The following is a 21,087-nucleotide window of genomic DNA, read 5'->3' as shown; positions in this document are numbered from 1 at the left end:
AGACGGGCCCCTTCAGCTCTGGGCCCCATAGCAGCTGTACCCCTTGCACCTATGGTAGTTACGCCCTTGAACCCACTTTCTGTTGCCTAAATGACCTCTACAAAGCTACCGCACCATGCCGAGGTTGAACAGATACTGTGCTACACTTCATCTTAGACAAAAGGCCGAGACTTGTCTTAGTGAAGGAGACATTAAAGAATAGTAAAATAGCTGAAACTAGCGGGAAAAACCCCAATGAAATCCCTGTAACATGTTGAAGTGTACAGGGGCAAATTCAGGATTTCTGGAGGGGGTTATCCCTTGTCGCCAGCCCATGTAGGGGGCATAATTAGCATGTAGCAATAGCCTGCCCCAAACACAGTGCATCAGACATACAGTACGGCCTAATGATCACAGAAATCATTTACCAGACTCAATCTCCGGTGCGATGAGAGAGCGCTCAGATCCACAGACACTGGTGCGATGAGAGAGCGCTCAGATCCAAAGACACTGGTGTGATGAGTGAGCGCTCAGATCCACAGACACTGGTGCGATGAGTGAGTGCTCAGATCCACAGACACTGGTGCGCTGAGTGAGCGCTCAGATCCACAGACACTGGTGCGATGAGTGAGCGCTCAGATCCACAGACACTGGTGCGATGAGTGAGCGCTCAGATCCACAGACACTGGTGCGATGAGTGAGTGCTCAGATCCACAGACACTGGTGCGCTGAGTGAGCGCTCAGATCCACAGACACTGGTGCGATGAGTGAGCGCTCAGATCCACAGACACACACACTGGTGTGATGAGTGAGCTCTCAGATCCACAGACACACACACTGGTGCGATGAGTGAGCGCTCAGATCCACAGACACACACACTGGTGCGATGAGTGAGCGCTCAGATCCACAGACACTGGTGCGATGAGTGAGTGCTCAGATCCACAGACACACACACTGGTGTGATGAGTGAGCTCTCAGATCCACAGACACACACACTGGTGCGATGAGTGAGCGCTCAGATCCACAGACACACACACTGGTGCGATAAGTGAGCGCGTAGATCCACAGACACACACATACTGGTGCGATAAGTGAGCGCTCAGATCCACAGACACACACACTGGTGCGATGAGTGAACGCCCAGATCCACAGACACACACACTGGTGCGATGAGTGAACGCCCAGATCCACAGACACACACACTGGTGCGATGAGTGAACGCCCAGATCCACAGACACACACACTGGTGCGATGAGTGAACGCCCAGATCCACAGACACACACACTGGTGCGATGAGTGAGTGCACAGATCCACAGACACACACACACACTGGTGCGATGAGTGAACGCCCAGATCCACAGACACACACACTGGTGCGATGAGTGAACGCCCAGATCCACAGACACACACACTGGTGCGATGAGTGAGCGCTCAGATCCACAGACACACACACTGGTGCACTGAGTGAACACTCAGATCCACAGACACACACACTGGTGCGATGAGTGAGCGCTCAGATCCACAGACACACACACACTGGTGCGATGAATCTGAATTAGGCCTCAGTAAGGGTTGCACAGTAGTTTTGCGATCACTCCCCCCCCCCGGATCAGGTCCCGCAGTGCTGCGTTCCAGCCCACACAATGGCAAGTCAACAGCGTTTCTGTTGTGGAAACACTGGCCGCACGCTGATTGGCTGAGATTCAGCCAATCAGCGTGCGCCGTGCAGCCAGTGTTTTCACAACAGAAGCGCTTCCGCGTAGCCAGGCGGATATCGCTCGTTATTTCTTGACTGCAGGGACCCCCCGCTGCCGCCGCCGCAAGCTTTATATACACAGCCGCAGGACAGGTAAACCCCCCCCCCCGGCACCGGGGCGCCCCCACCCTGACTCGCCTGGGGCGCTCCGGTGCCTTGCACCGGCCCTGAATGCTCCACACTGCTATAGGGTTCCCCAGGGTGTTGCAAGCGTAAGGGAATATTAATGACACTCAGGAATATTTATGTTGCTGATAAATGTTACTAATAACGAGACAGAATGACGCGTACGACCGTGCGTCTGCGTGCACTAATGTAGGTAGCGACGCTTAGACGTAAGTCATGGAAACATCTTGTAGACGACAGCGGCACATCTGGACGATGAGACGATAAGAGCCGCGTGGCGGGTAATGGAGCCTTCTCATGCAGTAACACATCACTCGCGTGACATAATCCAGGATTCTTACTCCCATCAACGTCTTGTCTTACTTAGTGCGCAGTTGTCAGACCGGCGCACAACTCCGAAGCAGCTGCTGGTAATTTTTTGTTAACATCCGCTGAGATTCAATCCGTTTGCTTTATGAGTTTCCGTTTGTTCATTTGAGGATTACCGGTGAGAAGGATGCAGCTTGTAGTATAATTATGTGTTATAATGTTCCGAATGATGGGAAATCCTTTATCCTGAGCCCAAGCTGTCCGAGCGCGCTCTTCCCTACCACCTGCTAATAGGCATGATGGTAACTGCAGCTAAAGTGCATGGTCAGGCTACTGTTAGAATGGGGGTCATTTAGTATCGCTCGCTAAGCAGGGGTCCTTCGCTTTTGCCCCCCCCCCCCCACCACACACACACACTGAATCCCCTCGGAAACATGCAGGGGATGTGTACGAGAACTCACCCCTCGCATGCCCCCGCTAGCAGGAGGAATCACTCGCTGGTCACGACCATCCAATGATTTCTTCTGCCGTTGTAAATAAAAGTCAGTCTGTACTGACTTTAAGGCGCCTAATTATGTTGCTTGGCCTATAGCTTACCTTAACTTTAAGTGCCTAGAAATAACTCACACAAGACACCTTAACCCCTTCCCGACATTTGACGTACATTTACGTCATGGTCGGGATGTACTTCCCGACACATGGCATAAATGTACGTCATGCCATTAAACTGTCACCGCGTCTATAGACGCGGTGACAGTTTGGAGATGTTTGCTGTCCCTGACAGCAGACATCCCCCCTCGCCGCCCAGGGGGGGCAGGGATGCCCCCCCCGGTCGGCGATCGCTGCGATTGGCTGTTCAAAAGTGAACAGCCAATTGCAGCGTTTTCTGTGTTACCGGCGGCTAAGCCGCTCGGTAACACAGAGATCGGTGCTGTTAAGTACAGCACCGATCGGCAGCCCTCCCTCCCACCCACCCGGCAGCCTCCCTCCCTCCCACCCGGCAGCCTCCCTCCCACCCGGCAGCCTCCCACCCAGCCAGCAGCCGCAGCGCCAGCCCCCCTCCCACCCCCCCCGCCAGCCGCAGCACAGCAGCAGAAACGTTAAAGAAATGAACTATATATATATATATATATATGTGTGTGTGTATATATATATATATATATATATATATATACACATATATATATATATATATATATAGTGTGTGTATATATATATATATACACATATATATACACACACACACATATATAAATATATATATATAGAGTGATCGGTGCTGTTAAGTACAGCACCGATCACCACCGATCGCCAGCCCCCCCCCCCTCCCACCCGGCAGACCCCCCTCCCACCCACCCGGCTGCCGCAGCGCCAGCACCCCTCCCACCCCCCCACCAGCCGCAGCGCCAGCCCCCCTCCCAAAGCTGGTGAGCAAAATGGGGTCACATGTGGGGGGGTTCCACTGTATTGGTGCTTCGGGGGTCTTGCTAATGCGACATAGCACCCACCATTCATTCCACCACCAAATATCACTCCTTCCCTTCTGAGTCCTGCCATGCACCCAAATGGTATTTTTTGGTCACATATGAGGCATTGCCGTACTCGGGAGAAATTGGGGCACAGATTTTGGGGTGCTTTGTCTCCTTCATTCCTTGCGAAAATGAAAAATTTTGAGCCAGAACTGCATTTTTGTGTAAAAAATTACATTTTTTTACACAAAAATGCAGATCTGGCTCAAAATTTTTCATTTTCGCAAGGAATGAAGGAGACAAAGCACCCCAAAATCTGTGCCCCAATTTCTCCCGAGTATGGCAATGCCTCACATGTGACAAAAAAATACCAGTTGGGTGCATGGCAGGACTCAGAAGGGAAGGAGTGATATTTGGATTTTGCAGCACAGATTCTGGTTGAATGACCCCTGAAGCACCCATACAGTGGAACCCCCCCACAAGTGACCCCATTTTGCAAACTACACCCTTCAGGGAATTCATCAGGGGGTATAGTGTACATTTCAAACCCCCAGGGGTTTCACCAATTTTGATACAACTGAGCTGTGAAAATGAAAAATTTAATTTTTTCATTTTCACAGCCCAGTTGTATCAAAATTGGTGAAACCCCTGGGGGTTTGAAATGTACACTATACCCCTAAATGAATTCCCTGAAGGGTGTAGTTTGCAAAATGGGGTCACTTGTGGGGGAGGTTCCTAACTTCTAGCATCTTATGGTGCCTAGAAACCTACATGGTGCCTAAAATATAATCTCATAAAAAGGAGGCTCCAAAATCAAGTAGGTGCTCCTTCTATTATGAAGCCTGTGGTTTGGTCAACGTGCACACTAGGGCCACATATAGGATATTTATGAAAACAAAAGAATTGGGGGAATCAATTTTTAGTCACATTTCTCTAGTAAAATGTACTGTGTTCCTTAGAAAAATGTATTAAAATTGCAAATCTGCAAAAAAAATGAAATTTTGAAATTTCACCTACACTTTGTTTTAATTCCTGTGAAACACCTAAAGGGTTAACAAACTTCCAAAATGCTGTTTTGAATACTGTGAGGGGTGCAGTTTTTGAAATGGCATCATTTATGGGGGTGTCTCACATACAAGTCCCTCAAAGTCTCATCAGAACTGAACTGGTCCCTAAAAAAATCAGTGTTTCAAATTTTCTTGAAAATTTGAGAATTTGCTATTCATATTTTAAGCCTCCTAGTGTCCAAAAAATTTAAAAGGAAGTTGAAATAATGATGGAAACATAAAGTAGACATATGGTCTATGTTAGTTATTAACTATTTTGAGTGGTATGATTATTTGTCTCACAAGCAGAAAATTTAACATTTTGCAAATTGCTAAATTTTCCATTTTTTTGCGACATTTTGGTATTTCTCACAAAAAAACACAGACTGTATCGACCCAAATTTACCACTAACTTGAAGTACAATGTGTCACGAGAAAACAATCTCAAAATCACTGGGATAAGTAAAAGCAAAAAAAAGTTATCCCCACTTAAGTGATACATGTCAGATTTGAAAAAAAGGGCTCTGTCAGGAAGGCAAAAACTGGCTTTGTCAGGAAGGGGTTAACTTGAAATAACAACAACAACAGCATATGTTTAAACTGGTCATAGTATTTATTAAAGTGGTATGACCCTTATTTGTCTAATGGGATGGCCAAGAAAGCACTTGAGACCAGAACCAATCCAACGCCCCAATCCAACAAAAACACCCCTTACGTAGGGTACAGCCTGCGCCGTGGCGGACTTACCTCCCCTTCTATGGTATAGCGAGGACACCTCCCGGAAGTGTCCAACATCCCCCTGCTGAGTCGGGACTCACCAAACGTCCTGGCAAAGGGGGGCAATACCACACGGCGACCGCCTGACCCCTCACCTGACTGCTGGTCGAGAATGCCTTCTCGCCGGTTTATAATTAAAGTTATTGAATCAAATTGGGTGGATGGCCCGTAGGCCAGATAGAACAAGATAGAAAGGGAAAGGAGGGTGGGGTGGGGATCCAGACTCAAAGAGGAAGTACTTCCTCCCAACGAACCGCAATATACCCCTCTCTAAGCTGACGCCCCTAAGCTACCTGATTGCCCCATCCACCTGCCACTCACTACCTGGGGTTTTTACCCACAGCACCTTACTTTCCTCAATAACTTTATTTACAACCAACAAATTCCCAGGCTCTTAAATACACTCGAGCCTATGCAGCCCTCGTTCTATCTTGTTTACGAGCACAAGGGGCCCACGTTCCTAGGGGAACCCCCAGCAGATTTGTGGGGATGCCTTTAAAATGCTAGCCATTCAACTAGTCCAGCCCTGTGTCCGCAAACGGCCTTTCATACCCACAGCAAACGGCACGGCAAGCAGTTTACTGTCGGGGTTTGCTGGTAAGGGTCATTGGGTCACCCTGTGTACTGAAGGTGGACATGTCTAAGGTCGATAGGGTTGGAAGGTTAACACAAACAGTAGGTTAACAATGGGTAGGTTGTCAATCATAAAGGTCAACATGGTCAAATCTTTTTCCCAAATGTTGACATAGTTGACATGGACACCATCAATGTGTACCGCATTCCCTCACATGGCTCGTTGCGTTATTTTATTCTCCCACCATGCCGTAGTGAATGGTAGCTTGTGAAATTCCGCCTGTCGGCTCATGCCGGCACAAAAAAGGTGAAAAATTGCATGTCGACTGTCGACATTTTGCTTGTGTTGGCCTTTTGAACAAGTCAGTCTAATGCATGTCAGCCTTTTTGACGTGTCGACCATTTGAATGTCGACCAAAAGTGGTCAACCTTTTGACTGACCCACAAAGGAGGGGGGGGGTGTGAGGTCATATATTTCATTTTATCCAATATTTTCTAAGTATAGTGTTTTCCTGCCGCTGTCCCTTTAAACCCCATTACATATTTATAGCTGTATAATACGTTGTTTGTACAAATAAGAAAAGAAAGGCGCGACGCAGGGAAAGTGCCGCCAAAACGTCTGCGCGCCTGCTATTTCTGCCTATTGCATGCTCCGTTGGTCTACGTCCAACATGAATACGAATACAAGGCGCACATGAGTAAGTCCGTAAAATGTGTTGTTTCAGCGGCAATGAATATTTAATACGTCGAAGGAAAAATTCCCAGTTTGGCGCTGCTGAGACTGTCACGCTCAAGTGGAAATTCAGTTCTGATACATTAGTCCGCTGCAGATCTCGCAGAGCTGTCTGGCTCCCTGTCAGATATTCCTCCCTCTAAATGCAGAGCTTTGTTCTGCTCGCTACAGAGAAGGGATCAAGCGTGCGTTGTCGGAGAATACAACGTTGTGGTAGTAACTCTTATGGAAGTGTGTAAAACGAAAGAAGAAGCCCCAAGAAATGATATCCGAAATCCAGAGTCCAAATGTTATAATCTCGTAAAAAAAAAAAGTCCCAACTGCCCTGCCACCCCCCCCCCCCCCCCTCAATGGCCAGGCCACAAGTGAAATGTGGGAGGGGCGGGGCTCCGAAAGGGGCATGGCCACACCCCTGAAAAAAAATGAGAGGGAAAGAGATGACAGGGTGCTGTCCGGCTCCATGCAAAGGGGGAGGGGGAGCGGGACCTTCCAGCGGAGCCAGGCCCGGGTAAAAATTAACCCCCCCCCCTCCTCAATGCCACTGCACCTGGAGAGAGATGAAGTGGAGAAGTTGCAGAAAGCTGCCGGTTAGTTACTAACTGTCACTTATCTAGCATAGTCCTTGAAAGACAAAGCTGATTGGTTGATTTAGGTAACTTCCCCACTTTACAGTATCTCTCTCCAGCGGTTATACTGTAATTACTAAAAGTGTAGCTGAATTAATTATTGTCCATATGAAGTGGATGAAAATCCAGGAGTTGTATATCGATGTTGGGCTTCCAGGCCTAGAACACACATTTACTATCATGCATAAATGAACGTAAAAACATCATCTGTTAGTAAGTGTGGTTTAGCCCTGGAAACCGAGTATACTGTAGGTCTAGGTAAATGAGCCCCAAGTGTACGCACCCATCTAATCCACTGTGATAGCAAGCAGCGCGCTGACAGCCGCAGAACCGTCCCTCGCTCTAATCACTTGTCTGTCTACTGCTCTTATTAAAGCAATTCTAAACTGTTCACTTGTCTGGGCTGTCAGACGCTTTCCGGAGAACCCGGACTGCATGCAGAACAGCGTTTCCCTGCTCAGGAGGGCAGGGAATATCTGCAGTCCTAGCAAACCGGTCTGAGTGCGGCCCATTGTACAAAGTAACGAATCACTATCATACAAAGCGCGCTATACGCACCCACAGCAGTGTCTTCGGTAGCATTCAAAAAGCTTGAGCTTCACTAAGACAGGCTGAGTTTTAAGTTGCTGGCACTGTGTTTTACCAGTCCTTCCACCGCTGGCCAACGTCCATCCAGAATGAGCATGAGCAGCACAAGTGGATTTACCACTAGGCACCACAAGCAGGTGCTTAGGGCCCGGAAAGTCCAGAGGGGCCCGGCCGCCCACTCGCTTGCCCATCACTACTGCTTCCCACCCACTTGCTAGCGACTATCACCACAATCAGTGAGCAAGACTTCCTTCAAGCTGATTTTTTTTCCTCCTGACTCCTGCACCATACCCCACCGCAGCCACCTCAGTTATTTCCCCCGCTCAAGGTGTCCGCGGCTGTGCTCTACCCAGACCACCCCCCACACACCCACACACACACACACACCTGCACACTGGTCTGGACATCCGCCGGATGAACTCATAGTTCCTGGTGGCTGTTCCCTTCCCCCCCTTCAGAACGCCAGTTTGTTCCTCCACGGCAGCTGTGTTCCGCCCGGGTGGCTGGGTTCTTCGTAGATTTCTTTACCATCGATGAATTTATTTTGATGGTAATACTTTTACCATTTGATGGTGGTATTCCAATGTCTTCAGCCATCAAATGGTAAACATTTGATGGTGATTCGATGGTACCGCCCACCTGGTGAGCCATGCTGCAGTGCTTCTGCGCATGCGTGGCCATGCTGAAGATACTGTATTTGCGCATGATAAAAAGGGCTTTTTTTCTATCTAAATCTTTTGATACGATGATCCCTCAGGGGGCCCCCTGCTCTCTTTTCATCTTCCAGCGGTATCTCTGGCACCCTGCAGCTGTGGCTAATCTGTATGGGGATGAAAAATGGCGTGTCAGCGTCTGTCCATGGGTCACCATGTGTCTGTGTGTCATCATCAGTGTGCCAATGTCTGCATCAGTGTCTGTGTGTATGCATATATCTTTGTGTCAGCATGTCAGTATCTGCGTGTCAGGGTATCTCAATGTGTCAGTGTCCATCTGTCCATGTGTCAGCATCCGCATCTGTAAGCATGGGTCTGTGTCAGAGTCTGTCTGTGTGTCAGCTTCCTTGTATCCATATATCAGCATCTGTCCATGTGGCAGCAGTGCCGCCGAGAGGGGAGGGGAGCAGGTACATTTTACCTGGGCCCGGGCATGGCAGAGGGGCCCCGGTCCGGCTTGGGAACACACACATACACTTTTTTTTTTTTATGATTTCGCCCGTGTGTAGTGGCAGGTGCGCAGATGGGAGAGCGGGCGGGCGCTGAGTATACTGGAGGAATAGGAGAGCGGCGGGGTCAGCTGTCACTCACAGTGTGTACAGCGGCAGTGTACTGCGTAGGAGAATGTGCCTGTTCACCGACTCCTCTGCGCAGCTCAGCTAAGCTGTGGCAGGCAGGGGCTAACAGAAAATGACTGCCCACATGCCGGGCTCCAAAAAGATGGCCGCCGTTGACCAATGGGGAGCCAGGTTTTATTTCCAGGCATTGCAAGAGTGAAATAGGAGGCGGGGCTTAACGGAGTCTGCTCTGCTGCAGTGCAAATGAAGGACTGAAGCAGAAAGACAGAAAGGTGGAGGGGGGGTGCCTGCTGCCTGGTGCCTGTCAGCCAGCCACTCTGCTAGTTACTCTTGCATACACAAAAAACGTATGTATATATTGATGGTTTTGTATACAAATTATGTGTCTAACTTCTCTGGGGTGGGGGGGTTCTATACAATGTAAGGGGCAAAAAGGATCTGAACCTTTAATTTTATATTACCTCGAGTTTAGTTTATGCAGTGTCCAATGAAGAAAAAAATCGCTGCATGATTTTTGGCAGGCAAATTCCTACAGGAGGTTTTTTTTTAATTAGCCTGCAGATGATTGTCGGTGCTGTGTGTGAGTGTAGGGGGATAGTGTAAGGTATGAGGGGAGTGTGTCCAGGTTAGCGGTGATAGTATAGTTAATGTGGGGAGCAGGTGCAAGGGTAGCGGTGATAGTATAGTGTGTGTGGATGGGGTGCAGGGGTAGCGGTGATAGTATAGTGTGTGTGTGTGCGGAGCGGGTGCATGGTTAGCGGTGATAGTAAACTGTTTGGGGAGCAGGTGTAGGGATAGCGGCAGTATAGTGTGTGTGTGTGTGGGGAGCAGGTGCAGGGATAGCGGCAGTATAGTCTGTGTGGGGAGCAGGTGCAGGGTTAGCGGTGATAGTATAGTGTGTGTGGGGAGCGGGTGAAGGGATAGCGGCAATATAGTGTGTGTGTGTGGGGAGCAGGTGCAGGGTTAGCGGTGATAGTATAGTGTGTGGGGAGCAGGTGCAGGGATAGCGGCAGTATAGTGTGTGTGTGTGGGGAGCAGGTGCAGGGATAGCGGCAGTATAGTGTGTGTGTGTGGGGAGCAGGTGCAGGGATAGCGGCAGTATAGTGTGTGTGGGGAGCAGGTGCAGGGGTAGCGGTGATAGTATAGTGTGTGGGGAGCAGGTGCAGGGATAGCGGCAGTATAGTGTGTGTGTGTGGGGAGCAGGTGCAGGGATAGCGGCAGTATAGTGTGTGTGTGTGGGGAGCAGGTGCAGGGTTGGCGGTGATAGTATAGTGTGTGGGGAGCAGGTGCAGGGATAGCGGCAGTAAAGTGTGTGTGTGGGGTGCAGGGATAGCGGCAGTATAGTGTGTGTGGGGAGCAGGTGCAGGGTTAGCGGTGATAGTATAGTGTGTGGGGAGCAGGTGCAGGGATAGCGGCAGTATAGTGTGTGTGGGGAGCAGGTGCAGGGTTAGCGGTGATAGTATAGTGTGTGTGGGGAGCAGGTGCAGGGATAGCGGCAGTATAGTGTGTGTGTGGGGAGCAGGTGCAGGGATAGCGGCAGTATAGTGTGTGTGTGGGGAGCAGGTGCAGGGATAGCGGCAGTATAGTGTGTGTGGGGAGCAGGTGCAGGGTTAGCGGTGATAGTATAGTGTGTGGGGAGCAGGTGCAGGGATAGCGGCAGTATAGTGTGTGTGTGGGGAGCAGGTGCAGGGATAGCGGCAGTATAGTGTGTGTGTGGGGAGCAGGTGCAGGGATAGCGGCAGTATAGTGTGTGTGGGGAGCAGGTGCAGGGTTAGCGGTGATAGTATAGTGTGTGGGGAGCAGGTGCAGGGATAGCGGCAGTATAGTGTGTGTGTGTGTGGGGAGCAGGTGCAGGGATAGCGGCAGTATAGTGTGTGTGGGGAGCAGGTGCAGGGTTAGCGGTGATAGTATAGTGTGTGGGGAGCAGGTGCAGGGATAGCGGCAGTATAGTGTGTGTGTGTGGGGAGCAGGTGCAGGGATAGCGGCAGTATAGTGTGTGTGTGGGGAGCAGGTGCAGGGTTAGCGGTGATAGTATAGTGTGTGGGGAGCAGGTGCAGGGATAGCGGCAGTATAGTGTGTGTGTGGGGAGCAGGTGCAGGGATAGCGGCAGTATAGTGTGTGTGTGTGTGGGGAGCAGGTGCAGGGATAGCGGCAGTATAGTGTGTGTGGGGAGCAGGTGCAGGGGTAGCGGTGATAGTATAGTGTGTGGGGAGCAGGTGCAGGGATAGCGGCAGTATAGTGTGTGTGTGTGTGGGGAGCAGGTGCAGGGATAGCGGCAGTATAGTGTGTGTGTGTGTGGGGAGCAGGTGCAGGGGTAGCGGTGATATTATAGTGTGTGGGGAGCAGGTGCAGGGTTAGTGGGGATAGAATAGTGTGTGGGGAGCAGGTGCAGGGTTAGCGGCAGTATAGTGTGTGTGTGGGTATGTGGGAAGCAGGTGCAGGGATAGCGGCAGTATAGTGTGTGTGTGGGGAGCAGGTGCAGGGTTAGCGGTGATAGTATAGTGTTTGGGGAGCAGGTGCAGGGATAGCGGCAGTATAGTGTGTGTGTGTGTGTGTGCGTGTGTGGGGAGCAGGTGCAGGGTTAGCGGTGATAGTATAGTGTTTGGGGAGCAGGTGCAGGGATAGCGGCATGATAGTGTGTGTGTGTGTGTGTGTGTGGAGCAGGTGCAGGGATAGTGGCAGTATAGTGTGTGTGTGTGGGGAGCAGGTGCAGGGGTAGCGGTGATAGTATAGTGTGCATGGGGAGTGGATGCAGGGTTAGCGGTGATAGTATAGTGTGTGTGGAGCAGGTGCAAGGTTAGCAGTGATAGTATAGTGTGCATGGGGAGCAGGTGCAGGGTTAGCGGTGATAGTATAGTGTGTGTGGGTGCAGGGTTAGCAGTGATATACAATGCAGCGTTGGGGGGCGGCGGCACTCAGAAATAAATACAAGACTGCAGGCGGTGTAAGTGACCGACGTTTCAAAGCCCGTGGGCTTTTTTTATCAAGGTGCTGTTGAGAACGTTCCTTTGAAACGTCAGTTTGTATTTATTTTTGAGTGCAGGAGTCTGCCGGGAGCGCCCTCCATGGGGGCCCCGGAAAGTTGTTGTACCAGGGCCCATGATTTCTCTTGGCAGCCCTGTGTGGCAGTGTCTGAGTCAGGGACGTCTTTTCGTATGGGCTTAATGGGCACTTGCCTAAGGGCCCCAGGTGTGTAAGGGCCCAATCCTGATAGCTGAGAATCCTCTTTTTCCAGGGATACCAGAATTTTGAAAATCGGCCCTGGGGAACTGGAGATATCCAACTTCAAAGCAGCAGTCCACATCTGACCTGTTAATTGCAATTCCCAGTCATATTTCTCAGGTTCTCTCTGACTTAGAGTTTTTCTGAGAGTATATTCCAAAAGCTGCGACTGTCCCCTTTCTGTGGACATTAGCGGCTTGTCTCTATCATACCCAGAACCAGAGATATCAGCCAACATTTTGGGAGCACCGCCAACCAAACACCACTCCACATTTGTTTATTAGTGGTATCTACGTTGGTCATATCCGTTAAACGTACGTTATTATTATTACTTATTTCATGTCTATACCTGTGCCACTCCCGACCCACATTGTATAAATACTTGTCTGGGCTGTCAGACGCTTTCCGGAGAACCCGGACTGCATGCAGAACAGCGTTTCCCTGCTCGGGAGGGCAGGGAATATCTGCAGCCTAGCAAACCGGTCTGAGACAGGCCCATTGTACAAAGTAACGAATCACTATCATACAAAGCGCGCTATAATCATCCACAGCAGCGTCTTCGGTAGCATTCAAGTCCTTCCACCGCTGGCCAACGTCCGTCCAGAATGAGCATGAGCAGCACAAGCGGATTTACCACTAGGCAACACAAGCAGGTGCTTAGGGCCCGAAAAGTCCAGAGGGGCCCGGCCGCCCACTCGCTTGCCCATCACTACCGCTGCCCACCCACTTGCTAGCGACTATCACCACAATCAGTGAGCAAGACTTCCTTCAAGCTGATTTTTTTTCCTCCTGACTCCTGCACCATACCCCACCGCAGCCACCTCAGTTATTTCCCCCGCTCAAGGTGTCCGCGGCTGTGCTCTACCCAGACCACCCCCCCCCACACACACACACACACCTGCACACTGGACATAGTTCCTGGTGGCTGTTCCCTTCCCCCCCTTCAGAACGGCAGTTTGTCTCTCCTCGGCAGCTGTGTTCCGCCCGGGTAGCAAAAGCTGCGACTGTCCCCTTTCTGTGGACATTAGCAGCTTGTCTCTATCATACCCAGAACCAGAGATATCAGCCTTCCAGCAGCCGGTCCCTGCCCCAGCCCCAAACGTCTGGTGTACATTTTTATATTTTTGTCAATGGATTGCTCTGGCTCCTGATCTCTGATCCCCAAGTTCCCAGCACCTCCTGAAAGTTGGGACTCTAGGTTTTTATACTATTGAAGGCTAAGAAAATTATTTCCAGATAATGGCGATATCTGCAGTCAAACAAGCTGCCCTTCCACCGGAAAATGACGAATATTAAGCCCACTCCATTATACAACCCTCCCCTGTGTATAAAACACCCCCTACCTCCCTGGAAGTCATTTACAAGGGACCCATCATTCAGCTCAGTGCCCCCTTCCACACATTAGTGTTCTCCCTCCCACCACCTGTGCAGTAAAGGAGTAATTAGCAGAAGTTACTGCTCCAGGTCCTACATGTTGAATGGAAGATAGAGCAGCCCCTGCCACCCATGGGACATCAAAGCTGCTGCTGATAGCACCCCCCACCCCTAGGAGGGGAGAATGGGCAAGGGCCCCAGTGCATTGCTTTGCCCAGGGGCTCACACTGCTGTTAAGATGGCCCTGGTCTGAGTGTCGGCATCTGTGGCATTATCTGTCAGTGTGTAAGCATATAAGCATCTGTTTGTGTCAGCATTCGCCGGTCAGTGTGTCAGCATATGTCTGGCAGTATCTGTGTCAACATCTATCTGTGTATCAGCTTCTGTCAGGGTTGCCGACTTTCAAAAAATCCTCTCCGGGAGAAGCCCGGAGAGGATTCTTGCATTACGCGTTTTGGGGGCGGGGCTTAACAGTGACGTCATTAAGCCCCGCCCCCATTACGGCAAATAGCCGAAATAACTGATCTCCATGGAGGGGGTGGGGCTAAAATGACACGATTGTGCCGTTTTAGCTCCGCCCCCTCCCCTGAGACCCGCGGATTGCGGCATATAAATGCCGCGATCAGGGGGGGCTCAGTGGGGGTACCCCTGATTCCGGGAGGGTTGCCCACCCTTCCGGGGGCTGGGAGGAAGGACCCGATTTTCGGGAGACTCCCGCAAATTCCGGGAGGGTCGTCAACCCTGGCTTCTGTCTGTTCATGTTATTTTCAATGTCTGTAAAGCGCCTTGAGTCCTGTTGGAGAAAGTGCACTATATAAATAAAACTTACTTACTTACTATCTGTGATTATACCCGATTTTTAATTGTACAGGCACCCAGATGCCTGATTCCTATGTTAAATGCCCCCCCAGACCCAATTTTAGATTGTACACCCACCCTGATGGGTAATGACTATGTTCAAATGCCCCCCCCATTGTTAATGCCACCCCCACTATCAACGCCAACCCGAAGCGTGGCGTTTACAGCGAGCCCGTGAGGGGCGGCGGTACGCATCCTCCGACCTTTTCATACCCTCACTATCCACGTCGGCGTGGAGTCGATTCTATATAGTGAGGCGAGCGCAGCGAGCCACCGAGCCTGAAGCATGGCGAGCACAGCGAGCCCCACGAGGGGACGCATAATACTTGTGAAGTAATGCGCGTCCGCTCGCCACACTATATAAAATCAACTCCACGCCAACGTGGATAGTGGGGATATGAAAAGGTCGGAGGACGCGTAAAGCTCACCACGCTTCGGGTTGGCGTTGATAGTGGGGGTGGCGTTAACAATGGGGGGGCATTTAACATTGTCATTACCCATCAGGGTGGGGATACAATTAAAAATCGGGTCTGGGTGGGCATTTAACATTGAAATCGCGTTGCGTCGCATCGCATGCCATTATAATGGCATGCGATGCGACGCAATATTAAAATTGTACACTCATCCCGCGGAAAGCCTCAAATCGAGTCCATCGCATGCCATCGCATACCTTAATTAGTGGTATGCGATGTGACGCGACGGGTGCTGTGATAATACACAAGTACCCTTTGTACATGTTTCTGCTTATATTTTTATTTATTTCAGATTTTTATATTCATGTTATGTTAACTTTCAAATTTACATTTATTTCCTTTTGCGAGGGAACGAGCACTTCAGACCTTTGTTTACACTACTTAGTAGTCACTGAGGCTTATTGGCACTTTGCAGCTGCTATTTAAAAAAATTTGAAGCACAGAATAATTTACACTGGTTGTTGTCGGGACAGATGGGGGCTGCTCCACAGCCCTGGCATGTAAGTGTGCATGCACTTCGCTGCACCCCCCGCCCATCTATCTGTGAGCCAGGCATTACCGGGTGAGGGGGGATGTCAACAGAGAGCCCTGCATTTTTTGCTAACAGAAAAGGGTGCTGGGGAGACAGAATTGGGTCCAGCTGGTGAGACTGAAAGGGGTGCTGGCTGAGAAGACAGAAGAGGGTATGACTGTGAGACAGAAAGGGGGGTGGCTGAAGAGTTAGAAACGGGTGCTGACTGGGGAGACAGAAGAGAGTCTGGCTGTGAGACAGAAAAGGGGGTGGCTAAAGAGACAGAAGGGGGTGACTGGAGAGACAGGAAGATGTTCTAGCTGGAGAGATAGAAAAGGGGGTTGCTGGAGAGACAGTAAGCGGTGCTGGCTGGAGAGACAGAAAGGGGTGCTGGCTGGAGAGATAGAAAGAGGGATGGCTTGAGAGACAGGAAGGGGAGGCTGGAGAGAGAGAGAAAGGGTGCTGGCTGGAAAGACAGGAAGGGGGGTGGCTGGAGAGACAGAAAGTGGTGCTGGCTGGAGAGACATAAATGATGGGGTGGCTGGGGAGACAGAAAGTGGTGCTGGCTGGAGAGACAGAAAGGGCGCTAGCTGGAGAGACAGAAATTATAGGGTGGCTGGGAAGACAGAAAGGGGTGCTGGCTGGAGAGACATACAGTAAAGGGGGGGGGGGCTGGAGAAAGAACAGGAGGAGTCCTAGATGGAGTGTGTGTGTTATTGGGGGATGCCTATTTTGTCAGGGCCGCAGCCCCCCCAGGTACAATCCACCACTGTGTGAAGCCAGATGCAGACTGCACTGGCTTCACTGTGACTGGCAGTGGTTTCTCATTGGATGTCCATCCTGCCAGTCACACAAGGCAGTCCCATGGGTGTCTCTATGTGCTGCTACAACAGCTGCCCATAAAAACAGGTTCTGCGCATGCACAGTACCGAGAACCATACTGCGCACGAATACGCTTCTATAGACCGCTGCCTAAGCATCCCATCGAGGCTGGGGGCCAGTGCAGGCGCAGTACCAAATAAGCTACTGCACATGTGCTGGTCATGACCGGCAGGGGGGACCAGCAGGCACTGGTGAGAACCAGCGGGCACTGGCGGTGGGGTCCAGCAGCAGCTGCAGCGGAGGGTGGGGGACAGTGCATCAGCCACTGGGTGTAAGCATTATAACGTATGACACTTACACCCATTAGTTTGACTGCATTATAGACCAGAACCTCCATTCCACCCTCAATAATTGTAGTAGATCTCTCATACCCTATTAGCTGGGAATTTATGATTGTGTTAGGCTGGCCGAAAACTTCCGGGCCCTAACAGGCTGCCAGTGCTATGGATTGTGTGTAGGAGGGGGGCCCAAAATTGGTGTCTTGCTTAGGGACCCCATGAGGTTTGACTCTGCCTGCCAGTAGACTTTCCGCACTGCTTCCACCCTGAGCTGATGAGATGCAGGCTGGGCACACATAACTGGAGAGATACTGTCATACTTCTCTGCTTTTAGGTGCTTCTCTCCGTGAGGACAGACGCTGACATCATTAACCCCTGCCCCTGTTCCAACCAAATGCCATGGTTTGTGAGTCTAAGGAGAGGGGGCTGGGCTAAAATTATGTAAAATTATGTGATTTGCATCATTTAAACCCCACCCCCTAACCCCAAGTGCCACAAGCCTGCATTTAACTATGCGCCAGGGCTGACGCGGGGGACTTGCACAACTTTCAGGGAGGCTGGCAGAGCCACGTGATTTTTAGGAGCCTCCAGGCCATTCCAGGAGAGTAGGCAAGTATGGGTACTGTACTGTACCACTACTCGGGGTCTTCTTCAGATGTGGCATCACTGCTACTTCTTTGGAAGCATCTGTGATGCACTTATATGATAATTTGATGCAAAGCGAGGGTACGCGCTACAATAATTGGGGGGTGCATGAAAGATGTCAACATTGACATACAGCTGTAATAAAACTCACATCAACCTTTCCAAGATTAAACCTTTTCATGTCGACCATTTGATTGTCTCGACCTTTTGTCACTGTCGACCGTTTACATGTCAATGTTTCGATGTTGACTTATTGAGTGTCTATCTAGACCAGCAGCCGTGGGCTGTTGACGAGTGTGCCACCAAAGCTAGAGATGCCACACATCAGTTACAGCCACCACCACCCGGTACACTGTTATTCCCTGGTCTCTGTGTGTTCTATTTGTGTTCAATGCAATTTATTGTTTTATGTGTACATTTTTTTTATGTGGGGACCAATCTGATATTTTTTTTTATGTGGGGACCAATCTGATATTTTTTTTATGTGGGGACCAATCTGATATTTTTTTTATGTGAGGGCCAATGTATTTTGTTGTTCTTACCTGTGGGGACCAGTGTGAATGTTTTTTTTTTTTTTATATGGGAGCCAATGTTTTCTTTTTCCTTGTGGTGGTCTGATGGTGTGCTTTGGCATTATTGCCTATACCCATGCACAGACCCTAACCATCTGGGACGCGGCCGAATTCGGACCTGTGCGAACAGTACTGAATCAGCCCCTATGTTCTATTCTAAGCAAGTTCAAGAAATATTGCACCTGTATTTTAAATATATTCCATTTTAGGTTTCAGCGGTCTCTAAAAACTTTGCTTGTCACCCGCCCGAGTTCTCATGGCAACCGGATGCATCAAATCCTTGGTCTTAACTTCGTGTTTGTTAATTCTGCACTTTAATGAGTTTCCATCCCATATTTGTGTAACTGGTCCCAGATGAATGAAACAAATTACCTATGGCTGGGACACAGCCCTGGAAGAGAGAGACGGCGCGTTACGGCGCCTGCATTATAATCCGGAGAAGCTTTGTCAGGAAACACATCACAAGAATGCAGAATTTATACTGAACTTTCTGTTTTATTCCCTCCCTTGCCAACCCAAGGAGAGAGAAGGACGTTCAGCACCTTAAGAGTTTCAGGAATTAACAGAGCAGGAGACGTTTGTGCTTTAAGACACTCACTTACTTATATCTGGCTGCAATCCGTCTCCCGAGGCAACGCATGAACTTCATTTGTGAACGCCGCCTGCTCGCTTTATCCCATTCAACCAGCTTCGCTTGTGGGCGATTGCCTGAGTTATCAATTTGAGATGATTTGTACATACTGTAATGGTATACGCGGCCTATTGTGGTCCATTCTCCACCCCATTACTTCAGACACATTTTTGCCAGACTTATCTTTTCATTACTCTGCTTGGGGTCAGTATAGTTTCAATTAACTTCAGATGTATTTCTCGGCGCTGTATCCGAAGCGCAGCGCTACTGGGGGTTGAACCTTATTCTGCAGATAGTGCAGGCGCCAAGTTCAAGAATTCTTTCTAGAAATTTAGGAAGTGGCAGGCGTGGCGCAGGCGGATCAAATCCTTTATCTATAAGCAGCGGCCATTTCTCAGCACGTCTGACACTGGATTTTAACTGGATGTTTTTGTTTACGGCAGTGTCCGTCACCAGTGGAGGGCTGTGGGCTGCAGTCAGGGGCGGCTTGACCCTTAGGCAGCTGCCTAGGGTGCCGGATCTGGGGGGCACCACCGGGTTTGCTATCACAAAATTAAGGATGCCATCTTGGTAATATTTAATGCAGTCTGTGGAAATTCTAAGACATCACATCCACATTTTCACTTGGATGTGAAAATAGGTATTGATGGCAGTGTGGGGTTGGGGTGGTCAGATTGCAGTTTTGCCTAGGGTACCGAGAAGCCTTACGGCAGCCCTAGCTGCAGTGTGACTGGCATTGAAGGTTAGGGGCTGTGGGCTATATGTCAGTGGCATCCCCATCACCATAATGGAACTAGGGTTGTGGTCAGTACAAGCAAACCTATTTCTTCAAAATGTTGTCACTTCCTGTCTCCCTAATCCATGTTTTGGTTACCTAACTCTTAGCTTATTTCCTATAGTTTATTTATAGAATTCAAACCTATTGCCCTCTTTTTGGCAGGAAGACGGGCTTTTGGTGGAACATCGGATTAGTGATGGAGTAAGACAACTCCTCAAACGCAGAAGGGAAGAATGAAGTGGACACAGTACCAAAATTTAGAACGTGTTTTGGACCTAGCACCCAAATTTATCAGGGAGATGGGTACTTGTATATTATCACGGCGCCCAATTTTATCTAAATCGCATCCGATATCGCATCCGATTTATCGGCCGATTTTCGTTCGATTTTCGGCCGATTTTCGGCCGATTTTTTGCCGATTTTCGGCCATTTCCTGCTGATTTGCATGTTATTCCATCCTTGCACACCCCCAGGTACTATGCGATGTGATTTTCGGGAAAATGCGATTGTACAATTAAATATCGCATAGCAACGCATGCCAGCAAGTGGCATGCGATGCGATGTGATTCGCAATGTTAAATGCACCCCCATTGTTAACGCCACCCCCACTATCAACACCAACCCGAAGCGTGGCGAGCGCAGCAAGCCCGCGAGTGGCGGCGGTACGCGTCCTCCGACCTTTTCATACCCCCACTATCCACATCGGCGTGGAGTTGATTTTAGATAGTGTGGCGAGCGCAGCGAGCCACTGAGCCCGAAGTGTGGCGAGCAGACGCAGATTACTTTACATGTATTCCGCGGCCGCTCGCCTCACTATCTAAAATCAACTCCACGCCGACGTGGATAGTGGGGGTATGAAAAGGTCGGAGGACGCGTACCGCCGCCCCTCACGGGCTCGCTACGCTCGCCACGCTTCGGGTTGGCGTTGATAGTGGGGGTCCTAATCGGCCGGAAATCGGCCAAATATCGGCCGCAAAATCGCATCCAATTTTTCCATGCGATTTTCGGCCGATTTTGTGGGCGCCGTGATAATACACAAGTACCGGGAGATGAGCTTAGCAGCAAAAATAAAAAGGCCACAGGCCTAGCCCCCAACTTAAACCAAGCCAGAAAGCTAGCGGCTGAATCTCGTGTGATCTAGAAACAAGTGGTAAGGACACCAACTCATGGAGGGAGAGGATGCAGTGGAGAACTTCAGAACGTTCATTCTCTTACCAACACTACAGGTCCTTCTGCTCCTCAGCTTCTGGTCTTGACCCTCACCATCTGAGCTGAAGCCTGGAGCACCTTGAGGACCGAGGTTGGGAATGCCTGTTCTAGAGTATGGCTGGGACTGTTTGGCCCAGAGTTTCCCCTTAAGGCTGCAAGCCTGTTTTTTGGGAAGATTTTTGGGCGTAAGATCATAAGAGTTTAATCTCATGATAGAGATGCCTTATTCTGTAACTCCTAATTTATCCTTTTGCACAATCATTTTTTTCTCTGTGTTTAATGTGATGATTTCATTCAGTGTCACAGGACTCCGACTTCATCAACCTTACATGAGTCAGATGCGCCCGTCGTCCGAAGATAGGAGATTAATCACTTCCCCCA

This window comes from Crinia signifera, chromosome 5 (assembly GCF_055691185.1).
Source record: "Crinia signifera chromosome 5, ASM5569118v1, whole genome shotgun sequence".
Lineage (NCBI taxonomy): Eukaryota > Metazoa > Chordata > Amphibia > Anura > Myobatrachidae > Crinia > Crinia signifera.
Note: the sequence above shows the minus strand (reverse complement) of the source record.